Consider the following 19768-nt stretch of genomic DNA (forward strand, 5'->3'; position numbering starts at 1 on the left):
TGTGTACATGGCTTTAGTACGTGTTATTATTGTTATTAAATTATTTGTGTATTTGATTATTTGGGCCCTGATAATTTAACGTTTTATTTGCATTTATTTCTCTGTGAATTTTTTTTAAAAGGACGGGGAAAAAAGTCCTGCAAGCGGCATCTTTGGGGTGATGCAGGAGCGGTGTATACACCACTCCCGCACTGCCCTGCTCATTAAAATGAATGGGAAGCCCTGCCAAAATGCAGGCAAAGCGCTTCGGCGGTGTGGTGTTTTAACCCTTTCCTTGGTCAGAGGGGGTTAAAAGTGCCCCGCTAGTGGCCGAAAAGCGCTGCTAAAACTATAGGCGCTTTACCACTAGCGCTCCCCTGCCCCAGTGCGAAAGTAGCATTAAAAGTCACAAAAAAGATGCCTTGCCTATTGACTCCAATGGATTTTTATCAATGTGGCAAAATTTTGCCGAAATCAAATTTTTTACAAAATTTCTGGAAAATGGAAACTCTCCAATTTGCTAATCCCTAGTGGTACCTGAAATTGTCTCCTGTGCTAAAATTATAATGAAAAAGGTATGGATATTGGACATTCTACTGATGTCTCTTATTACTTGCAATAGGATTGTTTAAGTTTTTAAAAATTCAAAAACCTAAAATAAATAAAATAATTTACAATACTGTTTTTACTTTTACCTTGACCAGTACTAACAGTAACAGACTGAGGAGAACAACACTACAAATACATCTATTTGTTTTACACTTTTTACAAAGTTGTTGAATTTCCTGGATCATTATATCAAATGTAAAAAGGTCTCTTATTTTTAAGACTTAGCAGTAGATTTTATATTGTAGGCCTAACATTTTACCTGGCTATCAGTGCCATCATTTCTCCCGTTTGTGCTTTTGAAATAATGGAAAGACAGGATATCACCCTTGGGATGCTAACCACCAACATTAATATATGTGCAGAGGTGACCCATGGTGACATACTACTTGTGTGGGGAATGCAAAAGAAAAAGTTTGTTTTTTGAAAATAAATTGACTTTTTTTGAGCACTGAAATTGATTCATAGGTGGCAAGCAGTCGAGAATTTAGTTCCTTAGAATCTTGATGAGGATTTGCCTGTATTTATCATGTTTAAACAAACAATTCCTGTACTCACTGGCCCGGATTCAGATACAATGGTGTATCTATCCGCGGGGCGTAACGTAGCTCAGATACGTTTAAGGCGCCGTAAAATAGGGCGCAAGTTCCGTATTCAGAAAGAACTTGCGCCCTAAGTTTCGGCGGCGTAACGTATGTGGTCCGGCGTAAGCCCGCCTAATTCAAATGTGGATGATGTGGGCGTGTTTTATGTTAATTACATGTGACCCCGCGTATTTGACGTTTGTTACGAACGGCGCATTCAGTGCGCATGCTCGAAATTACGCCGCAAATCGTCAATGCTTTAGACATGAACGTAACTTACGTACAGCCCTATTCGCGAACGACTTACGCAAACGACGTAAAATTTTCAAAATTCGACGCGGGATACTTAACATAGGATACCCTTCATATAGCAGGGGTAACTTTACGCCGGAAAAAGCCGAACGTAAACGACGTAAAAAAATGTGCCGGGCGGACGTACGTTTCTGAATCGGCGTATCTACCTAATTAGCATATTCCTCGCGTAAATCTACGGAAGCGCCACCTAGCGGCCAGCGTAAATATGCAGCCTAAGATACGACGGTGTAAGAGACTTACGCCGGTCGGATCTTAGGGAAATCTATGCGTAACTGATTCTATGAATCAGTCGCATAGATACGACCCCGCAACTCAGAGTTACGATGGCGACGCCGTCGTAACTGCTCTCTGAATCCGGGCCACTATATTTACAAAGTCAGGTCGGTCTTTTTTCCATGTTGGTCCCAACATGGAGTATCCCTGCATGTAATCCTCTTTCAGCCGATGGTAAACCTTCAACTAGTTCTTGGGTTTCATTTACGCAATGGCTGCAAACTGTGCGAGTTAGTGTGGGGAGAGATATGTTCCCTATGTGTCCCATAATCAGATTCCTCTAATTTTGTGCTAAGGAATAGTAATTTGTCTTCAATATATCATTTTTGCACAGTCCACCTATTTTATATTTTCGGAACACCAACCTTTTTCAAGTTTTGGTGTTCCAGGTTAGGACTTTCCCAAGAAAGGATATCATGTGTGCTGAATGATGGGGAACCTGGTGCACTATCCTTTAGCTATTAGGACATTGCACATGACAAGGCAAGCGCAGACATATTGGCAAAATTGGAGGACAATGCTGCAGAAAGAAAAAATTGACAATTATGTAGGAGACATATTTGGGTAGAATTCCCAAAGACCAAAATGTCTTGCTACTGAATTATTCATTGATGTTTAAGGATCCTTACGCATTCAATCTTGTTGTCTATGGCTCTTCAGGTGTTTCCTATATACTGGACTTTCTCTTTTGTCTGTGCCTCCCCTTCTTTCTGCTGACTGTTTGCCTCCTGTCTATCAGTCCTATCTGTGTCTCTGACCTGCTCCGCCCCATTCCCACCTGTCTCACATTCCAGCAGTTCCTGGGGGTATATATGTCCTTGCACTGGTAGCAGCCAGTATGGGCATACCCAATTACTATCCCTATCGATGGGTTTGCTGGGCTCTGGTCTAGGTACCACCTGCCTCAGTGTCTGATTTTAGGTTGCTTCTGCCTTTGTGTGGTTTTTCCCTGACAGCCATCAGACTGAGTTCTTGTTCTCTGGATTCCCTATGCTTAAATGTCAGTTTCTTCAAGCTGTGGTGTCATTATCCCAGTTTCGTATTGCCTGTATTTCAGATCTTCTTGGTAAGTCTTATCTAGGGCTATGTTTGCCATGGTAGCTTCCATTCTATTAATTGCTATGCCTTTTCTGTGACTTGCTTACTTTTTGCTTGCTGCTGTGCTTGTGTATTGTTTGTTTGTGCTACACTAAGCTCTCAAGTCTTAAAGCGGAGGTTCACCCATAGCGCACACTTTTTAGCCTTAGATTCCTGCTCGTTTTGTCTAGGGGAATCGGCTATTGGTTTTAAAATATGATCCGTACTTACCCGTTTACGAGATGCATCCTCTCCGTCGCTTCCGGGTATGGGCTGCGGGACTGGGCTTTCCTTCTTGATTGACAGTCTTCCGAGAGGCTTCCGACGGTCACATCCATCGCGTCACGATTTTCCGAAAGAAGCCGAACGTCGGTGCGCAGGCGCAGTATATAGCCGCACCGACGTTCGGCTTCTTTCGGCTACGAGTGACGCGATGGATGCGACCGTCGGAAGCCTCTCGGAAGACTGTCAATCAAGAAGGAACGCCCGCTCCCGAAGACCCATACCCGGAAGCGACGGAAGAAGATGCATCTCGAAAACGGGTAAGTACGGATCATATTTTAAAACCAATAGCCGATTCCCCTAGACAAATGAGCAGGAATCTAAGGCTAAAATAGAAACAAAAACCGAATTGGGTGAACTCCCGCTTTAAACCCATTTTATTTACTTCATTCTATCCTTACCAAAGTGTGGACTGTGAAGTGTGTCAGTTGGAGGAACATTGTGGTCAACTGATCCATCTTTCAATAGAGAATGGGTGCTCTCTACCAATTCTTACTATCCCCTGTGTGTGTTTCCCTATTCACCCTTATTGTTTGTGAGTTTGATGGGGAGCGATCATCATAGAATTACTTTATGAGTTACAGCACATGTAATTGTATTATTTTTCAAATGAATTTAACATGATCTTCTAGTAATCATTTTAAATCTGTATTCTGTACTGCCATTATGTATGGCAGGGGTGCCCAACCAGTGGCCCGCAGAGCCCTCTGATGTGGCCCGCGACCTCCTGCTCTAGGATGGAATAGAATACTGTTATTAAAGGTCAGTTTATTACTAAAAAATCAGTGTATATATGGGCATATCTGTTCTGCAGTGGTTACTGGGCTGCTTTTAAAACGGATCCACAGGTGCAGAACAGTGCACTTGCTGGTTACCTGCACTGAGCCATAGACTTCTATTATTACCTGCAAGTTTGGTGTGCTTTCTGAAAGTGCACCACACCTACAGGATTTAATAGAAGGCTATGGCAAAGTGCACCTAACCTGCAAGAAAGCCACAGGTGAACTGTGCTGCATTCGTGGTGCGGTTAAACAGCAGTGCATCAGTGTGAAAGCAGCCGACCCAATCGGACCCTCCATTCACCTCTAATGCCGCCTACACACGATCGGTCAAACCGATGAGAACGGTCTGATGGACCGTTTTCATCGGACCAAACCGATCGTGTGTGGGCCCCATCGGTTATTTATCCATAGGTTAAAAAAAAGCAATCTTGTTTTAAATTTAACCGATAGATACCTAACCGATAGAAAAAAAATTATCGTTATTAGGCACAACCATCGGTTAAAAATCCACGCATGCTCAGAATCAAGTCGACGCATGCTTGGAAGCATTGAACTTCGTTTTTTTCAGCACGTCGTTGTGTTTTACGTCACCGCGTTCTGACACGATCGGATTTTTTAACCGATGGTGTGTAGAGGCACGACTGACCATCAGTCAGCTTCATCGGTTAACCGATGAAAACGGTCCATCAGACTGTTCTCATCGGTTTGACCGATCGTGTGTACGTGGCAGATGTAATTGGACTTGTGTCTGTTTACAAATGCCTACCTCCAATCCGATCCAATAAAAAAAAAAAAAAGAGTAGAGTGGGTTCTATAGAGTAGGGCTGCCATCAACCCGCTCCACTCATTGTGGCCCACGACCGGTTACCAAGTCAACAAATGGAAAAAGAAAATATGGACAGCCGCACTCCAAAAAACCTTGATGATTAAGCACTAATTTATAGTGCGAAACTCGTCAGCTGTTTTACTCCCGTGTAGTGTGCTGTGACATTTAGTGCATTTTTCCTTTTTTAAATAAAGACGACCATCAAGGTTTTTTGGAGTGCGGCTGTCCATATTTTCTTTTTCCATTTGTTGCCTTGTGCATTGCCAGCACCCTTGATCTCCTGAGACCATACTGATCATCCTAACACAATCCACCTGGAGCAGTAACTTTCTTTCCTTCGGTTACCAAGTCACTTAAGTGGCCCTCGCTCTTCAAAAGGTTGGGCACCCCTGATGTATGGGTTTCACTTTGGAAACCAGAACATGATCAATGCTGATTTAAGCTTTTAGCCTGATGGACATGTATGTTTGGCTTGTATTTTATACATTATAACAGTCTTTCTCAGCCCACACCATATTTTAGCTGTCTGTAAGAGGGGGTGTCTTCCCAATGACCACAAATGCAAGAAGCATTTCTTCCCTCTTACCATCACACTAATGTACAGTGAGCTATAGATAATAATTATTAGAAGGGGTTCCTTGAGTCCAGAAATAAATTTAAGGGTTTCTCCGTGTTCAAAGGGTTGTAAAAGGCTACATTATAAGCTTCTTCCTTATGATCAATGTTCCATAATATACAGTGTATAAAAGTCACGGTAGTTACAGTCATGTGGGCTGTAATTTAGAAGTGGTGTCCTGTTAAGAGTTTTGGTACATTACGGCTTATAATGTAGTCTTCTGCAAGTCTTTTCTAAGGGTTAACCACAATCACAAAATGCCAGACGCTAAAAGGAGTTACAACGCCTTGCCCTCAAATGATTGCTGAAACTGCCCACCAACAGATCGCAAAAGGAATGACCAATATTGTTTTACACTTAATAAGTTGCCACCAGAGATTTCCACCAGTGACTCTCCCATCTGCCTCTTTATTATAACTGCATATTCTCAGCCAATGCAGGCATGCATGTTTGATGGAGCCAGTGCAGACAACAAAGCCTAATGGTGGGCGCATCGTGCCTGTATGTTGATTAATCCACTAATTTCTGTGGTCAGCCTTAAAATGAACATTTATACCTTTATACTGTCCATCCCTTGTGGACAATAGCAACAATGTTAATTCATAACAGCGGCAAACTCCAATTTTCTTAGTTTTCCATGTGTCGTCATTTTATTTTCATTTTCATTTTGGATAGGGTAAGGAAGCATTAAAACCCCTGTCGTTTTTACCATTCATGTCCAATTGGGGAGATGTCCTTTAGACACGGCAGGAAGTAAGAGGAAATCCTACCATGGGGGTAATGCCATCTTAGACAGTTGTCACCAGAACAAATGATTCCCCTCCATTCCTTTTCTGGTGACTACATTTTTGGATTTCCCTATCACTGCCAATCCTGGTGACAAATTCAGAGGGTGAATCTCTTTAACAGGGACAGCAATACACACCTGATAAAGATTCTAACTCTTCCTTATTCTATGCAAAAGTTAAAACAATGGCTTTGGGTAGTTTATGGGGTTGATTCCTTAAAGTGGAGAATGCAAAATTTGGTGCAGCTGTGCATGGTAGCCATTCAGCTTCTAACTTCCGATTGTTTGATTAAAGCGGATGTGCGGCCAAAAAAAAATATTAAAAGCCAGCAGCTACAAATACTGCAGCTGCTGACTTTTAATATTAGGACACTTACCTGTCCTGGAGTCCAGCGCCGTCCGCGGCAGAGGACGAGCGATCGCTCGTCACTCTGCTGCCCCCCCGCCATCCACTGTGAGGGAACCAGGAAGTGAATCGCTCCGGCTTCACTGCCTGGTTCCCTACGGCGCATGCGCGAGTCGCGCTGCGCCCGCCGATTGGCTCCCGCTGTGTGCTGGGAGCCGAGTGTTCCCAGCACACAACGGGGGGGGCTGACGGGATGTGATGCAATGCCCGTCTTTTGCCCGTTAATGCTGGGCCGGAAGTGGGTGCAAATACCTGTCTTTAGGGTGGAGCTCCGCTTTAAGATTTGACAAGTTGATTGGTTTCTATACAGAGCTGCACCACGTTTTACACTCTCCAGTTTTAGTATATCAGCCCTGTTTAGGACAATATAAGGGATAAATATAATAAATCACTTACGCAAAAGTCTTGAAAAAAAGGAAGAAACTGGGTTGCTAAAGGATAACACTGAATATTCAGGGTGATATGGAGACTTGGTATTTTTTTCTGGTACAATGTTTTTATTAACATATGAAAAGGGGGAAACCAGATAACAAATTCCCACACAGGGTATATGGACATGAAACATAAGATAGAAGTTCATAATAAAACATATTATGAGTGTATAGATTATTAACTGACACCAACCCGCAAGCCGAGGGCTGGGGATCAGTGTGTTATGCCCGAGCCTTGAGACCCAGGGGCTAAGGTAGACAAGGGGGAGCGGAGTTGTCCACAGAACAAATAATAAAAAAAACAAAAAACACAAAACACGCACAACAGTGGGGGGGGGGGGGGACGGGTCGGTGTAGAACAGAGCGTCAGGCAAGAGGCCCAGAAACGGGGCGAGTCAAAAAGAGGGACAGAGAGGAAGTGGGAAAGAGAAAGAAGGGTCCCCCAGGCTGGAGATGGGGTCAAATTAAATTTAGAGTCCTAGAATAGTCGGATGTAAAGTGGGGAATGCGTAGGACCACCACAGGGCCCACACCTTAAGAAATTTGGCATGGGAGTCATGGAGGACACTGGATATTTTTTCATGAATCATAAGGGTCGTCAAGGCATTTTTTACCTCCGAAAATGAAACAGCCGGCTTTTTCCAGGCCCTTGCTATTTTTCGTTTGGCTGCGATAAATAGGTATGTGGCTAATTTCTGCTGATGAGAGAAAAGGCCCGAGCAATGGAGTAATGCAAATTTGGGGTCCTTGGGAAAGAGTACATGAAATAGGGAGGATAGTAGGCCAAAGACCCCTGACCAGAATCCTACAAGGCGGGGGCAAGACCACCATGTGTGAAGTTCATCTCCGCGTTGGCCACAACCCCGGAAGCATCTGTCATTGCATGTTGAGTTTGACTTGGCGATACGGGCTGGGACCCAGTAGACTTGGTATTTTTTTAATATGTGAAGTGTTAGGATATACTGTATGTATCTTGTATATGTACAGTATATAGAGTTTTTATGAATAGCGTATATCAATTTGCGGTTTTAAGCTAAGTTAAGAATAAAGTACCATATATACTTGAGTATAAGCTGAGTTTTTCAGCACATTTTTTTGTGCTGAAAATGCCCCCTCGGCTAATACTCGAGTCACCTTTTTGTGCCTGATCTCCCGGATTTGGGGGCCCGGTACCGGCCGGCCGTAGGTGCCCTGGACCCCAAACTTGGCACACATGTAGCCCCACTCTTCTACAGTGCAAATTCTTTCAGGATTCAAATAATAGCAAAGTAAGTTACAGCGGCGTAGCGTATCTCACATACGCTGCACCCACGCAGATGTATGTGGATCTGCCCCGTAGTCTCCATTAGGAGAGCATATGACAGGATGACAATTCAGGAACAGAGTTGGGAGATGGGGCATAGCGTTGTCACCCTTAAACAGGAAATGCCTGCACAAAAGGTCTTCATGGCAGGATCACATGGTATTATTTGAATGAATGCTGCAGATTTAAAATTACTTTTGAAAATACTTTAAGCTTTAATTTGATTTTAATGCTTGAGTTTAAATATGCTTTAATACATGCAATTACTAATGGATGTGCCCTGATATCCTATTAGGCAAATATAACTGTACATTTTATCCAGTCTGCAATTCTCCTTTAAACTCTGTCTTATGCCTGATGAAGAGCATTAGATAGAAGGACTCTTATTTTATGTACATAGCGCTCTCTCGGTTTACTCCTCTGCGGCAGAGCAGGGGGAGCAGAGCTGCCAATCACAGAGCTGCTGTTGACATCTGCGCTTTCTGCCAGTAACAGCCTGTACCCGCTGGGATACCAGGCTTGTTGTGTCTTCATCAAAGCTGAAACCTTCTTTCTGCATCTGACAAGCCGTTCAGAAATACATCGCATGGGGTTTACCATTGTCATAGCATTTATTCTTCATGAGATTTTTGCCACAATTTTATGCATCATTTGAGTTGGACAGAATCTGTACTCGTTTATACCACAATTTAAGGCTTGGTTAACAATAACTATTAATATTAAAAAATAGTTTTGGTTTAGTTTATATATATATATATATATATATATATATATATATATATATTTTTTTTTAATATTATTTTAAATATATATATATATATATATACACACACACACACACACAGTGCCTTGAAAAAGTATTCATACCTCTTGAAATTTTCCACATTTTGTCATGTTACAACCAAAAATGTATTTTATTAGGATTTTATGTGATAGACCAACACAAAGTGGCACATAATTGTGAAGGGGAAGGAAAATTATAATTTTTTTCCAACATTTTATACAAATACATATGTGGAAAGTGTGGCGTGCATTTGTATTTAGCCTCCTTTACTCTGATTCCCAGATAACACAGGTATTTGCACCCACTTCCGGACAGAGGCTCCTGCGGGGGTCACGCCTCTTGACCCCTCCGCCGCTGCCTTCTGGGAAACACACAGGTCCCAGAAGACAGCGGGGACCAGTTAGGACGTGCAGCGCTACTCACATATGCGCAGTGGGAACCGTGAAATGAAGCCGCAACGCTTCACTTCCTGATTCCCTCATCGAGGATGACGACAGGGGCAGCCGAGAGCCGAGCGATTGATCGGCTTTGGCTGCCGACATCGCGGGCACCCTGGACAAGGTAAGTGTCCATTTATTAAAAGTCAGCAGCTGCAGTATTTGACCTCCACTTTAATAGTTTATTTTTCTCAATTAACAAAATAAAAGTAAATGAACAGAAGAGTAACCCAAATCAAATTAATATTTGACCACCCTTTGCCTTCAAAACGGCATCAATTCTTCTAGGTACACTTGTACACAGTTTTTGAAGGAACTCGGCAGGTAGGTTGTTCAAAACATCTCGGAGAACTAACCACAGCTCTTCTGTGGATGCAGGCTGCCTCAAATCTTTCTGTATTTTCATGCAGTTCCAGACAGACTTCATGATGTTGAAATCAGGGGTCTGTGGGAGCCAAACCATCACTTGAACGACTCCTCGTTCTTTTTACTGAAGATAGTTCTTAAAGCGGGAGTTCACCCGAAAAACAATTTTTAACATTAGATTGAGGCTCATTTTGTCAAGGCGAATCGGGTGTTTTTTTTTAAATCGAAGCAGTACTTACCGTTTTAGAGATCGATCTTCTCCGCCGCTTCCGGGTATGGTCTTCCGGACTGGGCGTACCTATTTCCGACGGTCGCATACATCGTGTCACGAGTAGCCGAAAGAAGCCGAACGTCGGTGCGGCTCTATACGGCGCCTGCGCACCGATGTTCGGCTACTTTCGGAAAATCGTGACGCGCTGTATGCGACCGTCGGAAGCCTGTCAATCAAATAGGAACGCCCAGTCCCGCAGCCCATACCCGGAAGCGGCGCAGAAGATCTATCTCTAAAACGGTAAGTACTGCTTCGATTTAAAAAAAAACACCCGATTCTGCTTCACAAAATGAGCCTCAATCTAATGTTAAAAATTGAGTTTTTGGGTGAACCTCCACTTTAATGACATTGGCTGTATGTTTGGGGACCTTGTCCTGCTGCAGAATAAAAACTTGCAAGGAACCTCCACCATGCTTCACTGTTGCCTGCAGACACCCATTATTGTACCGCTCTCCAGCTCGTCGGGAAACAAACTGCCTCCTACTACAGCCAAATATTTAACATTTTGACTCATCGGTCCAGAGCGTCTGCTGCCCTTTTTTCTGCACCCCAGTTCCTATCTTTCCCTGCATAGTTGAGTCACTTATGCCTTGTACACACGATCGGTTTTCCCGGCAGTAAAAAGTCCACCGGGAAAACCGAGAACCTGCTCAGTAGCTTTTTCCCCCTACACACGGCCGGGTTTCCCGACAGGAAAACTGTCATGAGAGCTTTGGTTGGGAAACCCGGCTGTGTGTATGCTCCACCGCAGGTTTTCCCCACAGGGAAACTGCCGGCTTAAAAAACGGCGGGAAAAAAGAGAACATGTTCCTGTTGGGAAAACTGCGATGGAGCATACACACGCCCGGGATTCTCGGCCAAAAGCTCTAAGACCCCTTTCACATTGAAGCGTTTTTCATGCGGTACAGCGCTAAATATAGCGTTGCTATACCGCATGAAAAAATCATGCCCTGCAGGCTTCAATGTGAAAGCCCGAAGGCTTTCACACTGAAGCGGTGCGGTAGCAGGACCGCTCCAAAAGTCCTGCTAGCCGCATCTTTAGAGCGGTATAGGAGCGGGGTGTTTACCGCTCCTATACCGCGCCTTCCCATTGAAATCAATGGGAAACCGCTGTAATTCCACCCGCAATGGGGCGGTATTAACCCTTTTTCGGCCGCTAGCGGGGGTTAAAACCTCACCGCTAGCGCCCGAATATCGCGGTAAATACGACGGCATAGCGGCGCTAAAAATAGCGCGGCTATACTGTCACCGCACCTCCGCTGCCAATGTGAAAGCAGCCTAATGACAGTTTTCCTGCCAGAAAAAAACGGTCTTGTGTACGAGGCATTAGCCATGTTTCCATGTCGGAGGAAAGGCTTTTTGGCCGCAATTCTTCCATGAAAACCACTTCTGGCCAGACTTCTCTGTACGGTAGATGGGTCCCACTGGATAGTCACACCACATATTTAATTGATTTCGATTTTTCTTCTGTTCGCTCTTTGCATTTTGTAAATTGATCAAAAATAAACAATTAAAAATATGCATTTTTGAAAGCATTCTTACTTTTTTTGCACAATACTGTATATAATATCAAATAAATCTGAACTTCAGGCACGCAGCTAAATACACAGATGAAATACATATATAGCAGCTGTTTTATCTGCCAAACGATTTGTGTTTCCATCTTTTCAGTACTGAGATTTACACAACTCTGCCACACAGCACGGCCCTGTCTGGCAAGGGAGGAGACCTCATTTTTTTCTGTAGTTCAGTAACATTTACAGGTCTTGTCCCTTCCCGGCCTGTGACTAGGGGAAGGGAGTTACCGCTCCAGGTGGATGTGTTTGAATGATCTGCGTCCTCTCAGGAGATCAAGGGTGCAGGCAATGCACAGGGCAATTAGTAGAAGGGAAGATATGGACAGCCGCACTCCAAAAGAACCTTAATGGTTGTCTTTATTTAAAAGGATAAATTTACTACAAATCACAGCAAAAAAAAGGGTATATATTTCTTTGCTGTGATTTGTAGTGCATTTATCCTTTTAAATAAAGACAACCATTAAGGTTCTTTTGGAGTGTGGCTGTCCATATCTTCCCTTCTACTAACCGGCCTGTGATTAGACAGTGAAGCGGCCCAGTGGTGAGCTTCCACTAATATCAATGGTGGAGCACTATTCCTCCCACTAATACTAATGATGGGACACTATTCCTCCCACTAATACTAATGATGGGACACTATTCCTCCCACTAATACCAATGATGGAACACTATTCCTCCCACTAATACTAATGATGGGACACTATTCCTCCCACTAATACCAATGATGGGACACTATTCCTCCCACTAATACCAATGATGGGGCACTATTCCTTTCAATCATACCAATAATGGAACACTATTCCTCCCACTAATACTAATGATGGGTCAGTATTCCTCCCACTAATACTAATGATGGGGCACTATTCCTTTCAATCATACCAATGATGGAACACTATTCCTTCCACTAATACTAATGATGGAACACTATTCCTCCCACTAATACTAATGATGGGACACTATTCCTTCCACTAATACTAATGATGGAACACTATTCCTCCCACTAATACTAATGATGGGACACTATTCCTCCCACTAATACCAATGATGGGGCACTATTCCTTTCAATCATACCAATAATGGAACACTATTCCTCCCACTAATACTAATGATGGGTCACTATTCCTCCCACTAATACTAATGATGGGGCACTATTCCTTTCAATCATACCAATGATGGAACACTATTCCTTCCACTAATACTAATGATGGAACACTATTCCTCCCACTAATACTAATGATGGGACACTATTTCTCCCACTAATACCAATGATGGGGCATTATTCCTTTAAATCATACCAATGGTGGGTCACTATTCCTCCCACTAATACTAATGATGGTGCACTATTCCTCCCACTAATACTAATGATGGGACACTATTCCTCCCACTAATACCAATGATGCTACACTATTCCTCCCACTAATACCAATGATTGGGTGACTATTCTTTCCACTAATACCAATAATGGGGCACCTTTCCTCCCATGAATACCAATGATGGAGCACTATTCCTCCCACTAATACCAATGATGAGGCATCATTCCTTCCACTAATGCCAATGACAGGGTTTGATTTCTCCCACTAATACCAATGATGAGGTACTATTCATCTGATTTCTAATTTGCTGCATTTGTAAGTTCCAAAAGCCTAAATAAAGGAATAGTAGTGGCAAAAAAAGCACTTGTGGGTTTTTTTGTCTGCTTCCCCCAAAGTCTGAAGGACAGTAAATTGGTCCTTTGTTTAGAAAGTTTGGAGACCCCTGGTCTACATAGACAGACCAATAGATGGAAATGCATAGAGTAATATCATTGCTTGTTAGGTGTAATTACAGGCTTTACTTGAACCCCAGCACACTATAATATGTTTTCCCTTTTTGTTTTATTGCAGGCTAAAGCCGTGGATGAATCTTCTTGACGGATTAGTGGATATCACTGCCTGCGCACCTGAGACCTCCAAAGGACACATCTTGCTGCAGCGGCTGTGGAGTGTGACAATGGTGTTTGTGTCAAAGCTATCAAACGCCATTATCACACTAATTAGCTACTGTTAGGCCATATTGATGATACCAATACACCCTTTTTTTTAAAAAAACATATATTATTATACTGTGCTGTACAATGCCATTAATCTCTGTTAAGAATGTAATTAAAAAGTTATCTCCCAAGTTTGCCCATTATATTAAAGTGCCAACACTACACTGAAAACATGTACTGTACACCTAGAAATTGTAGACGTGTCTGATTGTCTGTAGGTTGTTCATATAGGGCCAGATCCACAAAAATTCCCATTTAAGTTACACTGCCTTAAAATTTCTACCTAAGTGCCCGATCCACAAAGCACTTACCTAGATATTTTCGGCTGTGTAACTTAAATTTCGCCGGCGCAAGGCGGTCCTCTTCAAATGGGGGCGATTCCCATTTAAATTAGGCGCGCTCCCGCGCCGGCCGTACTGCGCATGCTCGTGACGTCATTTTCCCGACGTGCATAGCGCGAAATTACGTTACGCCGAGCTTTGTGGATCGCGCCGGGTCAATGAAGTTGCGTCGGGAAAAAAAAAAGATACGGCGGGAGAAAAAAAATTCAAAACAAAAATAAAAAAACGCGTCGCTGGACAGAAGGGTCTGCTTTTACAAGGTGTAAACAGTTTACACTTTGTAAAAGCAGCCCTAATTTTACACATGCAACTTAATACTTACGGAGAAAAAACGAAGCAGAAAATGCCCCCAGCGGCGGATGCGGTACTGCATCCTAAGATCCGGCAGTGTAAGTCTCTTACACATGCCGGATCTTCTGCCTATCTCTTGGAAACTGATTCTGTGGATCAGTTCCAAAGATAGAAACAGGGATACGACGGCGTATCAGTAGATATGCCGGCGTATCCCTTTTGAGGATCTGGCCCATAGATCATAGGCAGTATTATGCCTTTGCTGTAGGGTTATTGCATAGCCACTATTATACTGCCTTAGCTGGTAAAATTTTTGAGATGGGAATGAGGGACACCTATCAGCAAAAGTATGCAGGCATAGGACACACCCCTTGCCACGCCCCTTAAAGGAGTATTGTACAAAAAAACAAGATTGGTTAAACCCACAAGTGCTTTTTTTTACCACTACTATTCCTTTATTTTGGCTTTTGGAACTTACAAATGCAGCAAATTAGAAATCAGATGAAAGGTTTTAGCGCTGGGAAACACTTTTTGATAGATACAAAAGTTGGGAGGTATGCATTTCTCTTCTAGTTCAGACAGCAGCCCACGATGACATGCCACCAGGTTTGCACTTTTCTGGCCACTGGGTGCAAGGTGATGCTCCTTGGAGTCCTAAGATATCTAAAGTGCATATCCTAGGAGGCTCCAGTAGCAGAATACATGTCATTTTCACAAAGCAAGAATGGAGGCAGAGAGCTGAATTTAATTTGTCATGGCCAGGGCTAGAAATCACAATTGGTCTCCCACTTATTTTTATCAGATACCTTTCACACCCTTTCTGATTTTCGTAAGGACTTGTAAAGTCTTGTTATACTTACCTGCCCTCTGCAGTGGTTTTGCACAGAACAACCCAGTACCTCTTCGGTGCTCCTGGCCCCTCCCTGTTCAGTGCCCCCACTGCCAGCAGCTTGCTATGAGGGCACCCAAGCCCGAGTTGTAGCTCCGTGTGGCCATTCAGACATGGAGATGCAACCCGGCCCTGCCCCTCTCTCTCCTGATTGGCTAACTGACTTTGATTGACAGCAACGAGAGACAATGGCACCGCCATTACATAGCACAAGCGCTGTGCTGTGTAGTCTGCTTTAAGGCACCAGGATCTGCATTTTTTGGGGGGGGGGGTCCATAAACACTTTAAGGTAAAAATGTGATCAGTGCTGTGCCCTCTTTTCCTCTTTACACAGCATTCGAACAGCAGCAGGAGCCATTGGCTCTTGCTGCTGTCAGTCAGATGCAGTGAAGAGTCCTGCTGTGTAAATCTATGGAGCTAATAGATTTAAATCTAAGATTGCCCCCGGGGGCCAGAGAAAAGGAGGATTGGGGCCGCTCTGAGCAATACCACTGCACAGAGCAGGCAAGTGTAACATGTTTTCTATTTTAATTAAAACATTTTTTTTTACTTTAGTAACACTTTAAGGCATTGAGTGTAATTAAGGTTTACTTGCTAACTTTCTTGACTATTATACGTATATGTATTGTTTTGTTGGCAACCTGTATCTTATGTTTTTCAATGAGCGTGTGTTGTATAACTACTCTTTTAATATCCACTAACAATATACCACATGGACATTTTGTTTACATCATCTTGTAATAGCCGAGCAATGTTTGCGCTATTCTCTTTTTTATTTGGTACTTGCATATTTTATATACAATAAAGTTACCTTAAAAAAAATGAAATCACAATTGGAAAAAAATATATTTTGTAGTTTTATATCCAACCATTAGGTGGAGCTGTAGACTAATTTTCACATGTTTGCCAGTCTGTATAAACATACTCACAGTACCACTGTTGTGATCCATCTCAGCAAGCCGGGTCCTGTGCTGCCATCTTTCTTTCATATGTCAGTCAGATTTCTTTCCTAGTTCAGACAGCAGCTCCACGATGACCTTGGCACCAGGTTTGCACTTTTCTGGCTGCTGGGTGGAAGCTGATGCCTCTTGGAGTCCTGAAATATTTGATGTGTATATCTCAGGAGGCATCAGTGGCAGAATAAATGTCATTTTCAACTAGGCAAGAATAGAGGCAGAGGGAAGGAGCAAACAGAAAAATGGCAAACAAACATATAACAAAACACTACAATACACATAAAGAGAAATTAGGAGTGTTTTAATAGTGCACCGTTATTTTTTGGAGTGATGGTCCACGTTAAGTGCATCATTAACCGCTTAATGACCGCCGCATGTATATGTACGTCCACAGAATGGCACGTACAGGCATATGGGCGTACATGTACGTCCCTGCCTTTCCGAGGGTCGGGGGTCCGATCGGGACCCCTCGCGGTACATGCGGTGGTCGGAAATTGTCGGGGAGCAATCCGGGATGAGGGTGCGGCTATTCGTTTCTAGCCGCCCCCTCGCGATCGGTCCCCGGAGCTGAAGAACGGGGAGAGCCGTATGTAAACACGGCTTCCCTGTGCTTCACCGTGGCGGCTACATCGATCGTGTGATCCTTTTTATAGGGGAGACACGATCGATGACGTCAGACCTACAGCCACACCTCCCTACAGTTGTAAACACACACAAGGTGAAACATAACTCCTTCAGCGCCCCCTGTGGTTAACTCCCAAACTGCAACTGTAATTTTCACAATAAACAATGCAATTTAAATGCATTTTTTGCTGTGAAAATAACAATGGTCCCAAAAATGTGTCAAAATTGTCGCAGTCACGAAAAAAATCGCTGATCGCCGCCATTAGTAGTAAAAAAAAGTTTTTTTATAAAAATGCAATAAAACTATCCCCTATTTTGAAAAAGGTTTTAAATTTTGCGCAAACCAACCGATAAACGCTTATTGCGATTTTTTTTACCAAAAATAGGTAGAAGAATACATATCGGCCTAAACTGAGGAAAACATTTTTTTATATATATGTTTTTGGGGGATATTTATTATAGCAAAAAGTAAAAAATATTGCATTTTTTTCAAAATTGTCGCTCTATTTTTGTTTATAGCTCAAAAAATAAAAAACGCAGAGGTGATCAAATACCACCAAAAGAAAGCTCTATTTGTGGGAAAAAAGGACGCCAATTTTGTTTGGGAGCCACGTCGCACGACCGCGCAATTGTCTGTTAAAGCGACGCAGTGCCGAATCGCAAAAAGGGGCAAGGTCCTTTAGCTGCATTTTGGTCCGGGTCTTAAGTGGTTAATGTATCCTGTATTTTAAGGTTTACTATATAATTAGTAAAAATAAAGATTTGTCATCGGGTTAAAAAAACAAAACAAAAAAAACGTTAATATCCTATAATAATATCTTGTTTGCATAATTGTCTTTTCCCTCGTCTCATACAGAGGAACGTTCATTCTTAGCCTGATAGACGTCGGCTGCAAACAGCATAAAAATCACTTCTGACTACCTGTGAGATTTCTATACATTCCCATGAATTAAGCCCTCTGTCTATTAGAAGGAATATTCATTCTATTCACAAGGTTTCTTGAGCCCTGTTGTGCATTACTCATCCGACATCGCTCTACACAATCCATGGAAACCTTCCCTCTGGGAAGAACGTACCTTTTCATTCCTCCTTATGACAGACGATACGGAATCTTCAGAAACTGGCATCATTTTTATTATAGCCAATGTACAGGAAATGGGTTTATTGTTCTGGGTGTGGGCGGCTTGTATAGAAACTTTGGGCTAGATTCAGGTAGGGGGGACGTAAGTCTGTGCGGGCGTAGCGTATCCTATTTACGCTACGCCTCCGCAACTTAGACGGGCAAGTGCAGTATTCACAAAGCACTTGCTCCGTAAGTTGCGGTGTCGTAGCGTAAATCTGCCTGCGTAAGCGCGCCAAATTCAAATTGTCAAGAGGTGGGCGTGTTTTATGTAAATAAAACATGACACCACGTAAATGACGTTTCTCGCGAACGGCGCATGCACCGGCCGTGAACGTATCCCAGTGCGCATGCTCCTAATCACGTCGCAAATAGTCAATGCTTTCGACGTGAACGTAATTTACGCAAAGCCCTAGTCGCAAACGACGTAAAATTTAAAAAATTCGACGCGGGAACGACGTCCATACTTAACATTGGCTATGCCTCATATAGCAGGAGTAACGTTACGCCGGAAAAAGCCTTACGCAAACGACGTAAAAAAATCCACCGGGCACACGTACGTTTCTGATCCGGCGTATCCAGCTCATTTGCATATTCTACGCTGAAATCCACGGCAGCGCCACCTAACGGCCAGCGTAAATATGCACCCTAAGATACGACGGCGTAAGAGACTTACGCCAGTCGGATCTTAGCCTAATTTCGGCGTATCTTGCTTTCTGAATACAGAAAGAAGATACGCCGGCGCAGATTTGAATTTACGCGGCGTATCAATAGATACGCCGGTGTAAATTCTTTCTGAATCTAGCCCTATGTCTCTAGTTTACTTTACTGAAAACTCACAATTTGTTCTGAAATTGTTTGTTAACCACTTAAGGACCGCCGCACGACGATATACGTCGGCAGAATGGCACAGGGACGTATATATACGTCCCCTTTAAGAGCCCAGCCGTAGGTCGCGAGCGTGCCGCCGGTGGAGGGCTCGCGACTCGGTCCGAAGCTCCGTGACCACGCCCGCGGGACCCAGTCGCCGCGGGTGTCCTGCGATCGGGTCACAGGAGCTGAAGAACGGGGAGAGGTGAGTGTAAACAAACCTTCCCCGTTCTTCTGTGTGGCAATGTCAGTGATCGTCTGTTCCCTGATATAGGGAACGACGATCACTGATGTCACACGTCCAGCCACGCCCCCTACAGTTAGAAACACACACAAGGTCACACTTCACCCCTACAGTGCCCCCTAGTGGTTAACCCCTTCACTACCATTGTCATTTTCACGATAAACAATGGGGTGGATTCAGCAAGCAATTACGCCTGCGTATCCATAGATACGCAGCGTAATTGCTAAGTAGTGCTGGCGTATCTACTTTCTGTATTCAGAAAGCTCGATACGCCGACTGTAGCCTAAGATACCACTGGCATAAGGCTCTTATGCCGTCGTATCTTAGGCTGCATTCTGACGCTGGCCGCTAGGCGTTCCCGTAGTTGTCAGCGTAGAGTATGCAAATTGCATACTCACGCTGATTCACAAACGTACGCGCGCCCGGCAGTCATGTTTTACGTCGTTTGCGTTCGTCGCTTTCTGCGTAAGGCTGCTCCTGCTATTAGGAGGCGCAGCCAATGGTAAGTATACACGTCGTTCCCGCGTCGCGATTTTCGAAATTTACATTGTTTGCGTAAGTGAATCGTGAATGGCACTGGACGCCATTTACGTTCACGTCGAAGCAAATGACGTCCTTGCGACGTCATTTACCGCAATGCACGTCGGGAAATTTTCGACGGAGCATGCGCAGTACGTTCGGCGCGGAAACGCGCCTAATTTA

The 19768-nt window shown here is 43.5% G+C and overlaps 1 long non-coding RNA gene across 1 annotated transcript; it reads left to right on the plus strand.

The window, feature by feature from the left end:
• Positions 1 to 2494: 2494 nt before the first annotated feature.
• On the plus strand, positions 2495 to 13862 carry LOC120924796. Its single transcript, XR_005746424.1, has 2 exons — positions 2495 to 2823; positions 13586 to 13862. It is a non-coding gene; the product is annotated as an uncharacterized LOC120924796 (long non-coding RNA).
• Positions 13863 to 19768: the final 5906 nt, after the last annotated feature.

Source organism: Rana temporaria, chromosome 1, assembly GCF_905171775.1.
Source record: "Rana temporaria chromosome 1, aRanTem1.1, whole genome shotgun sequence".
In the NCBI taxonomy this organism is placed as follows: Eukaryota; Metazoa; Chordata; class Amphibia; order Anura; family Ranidae; genus Rana; species Rana temporaria.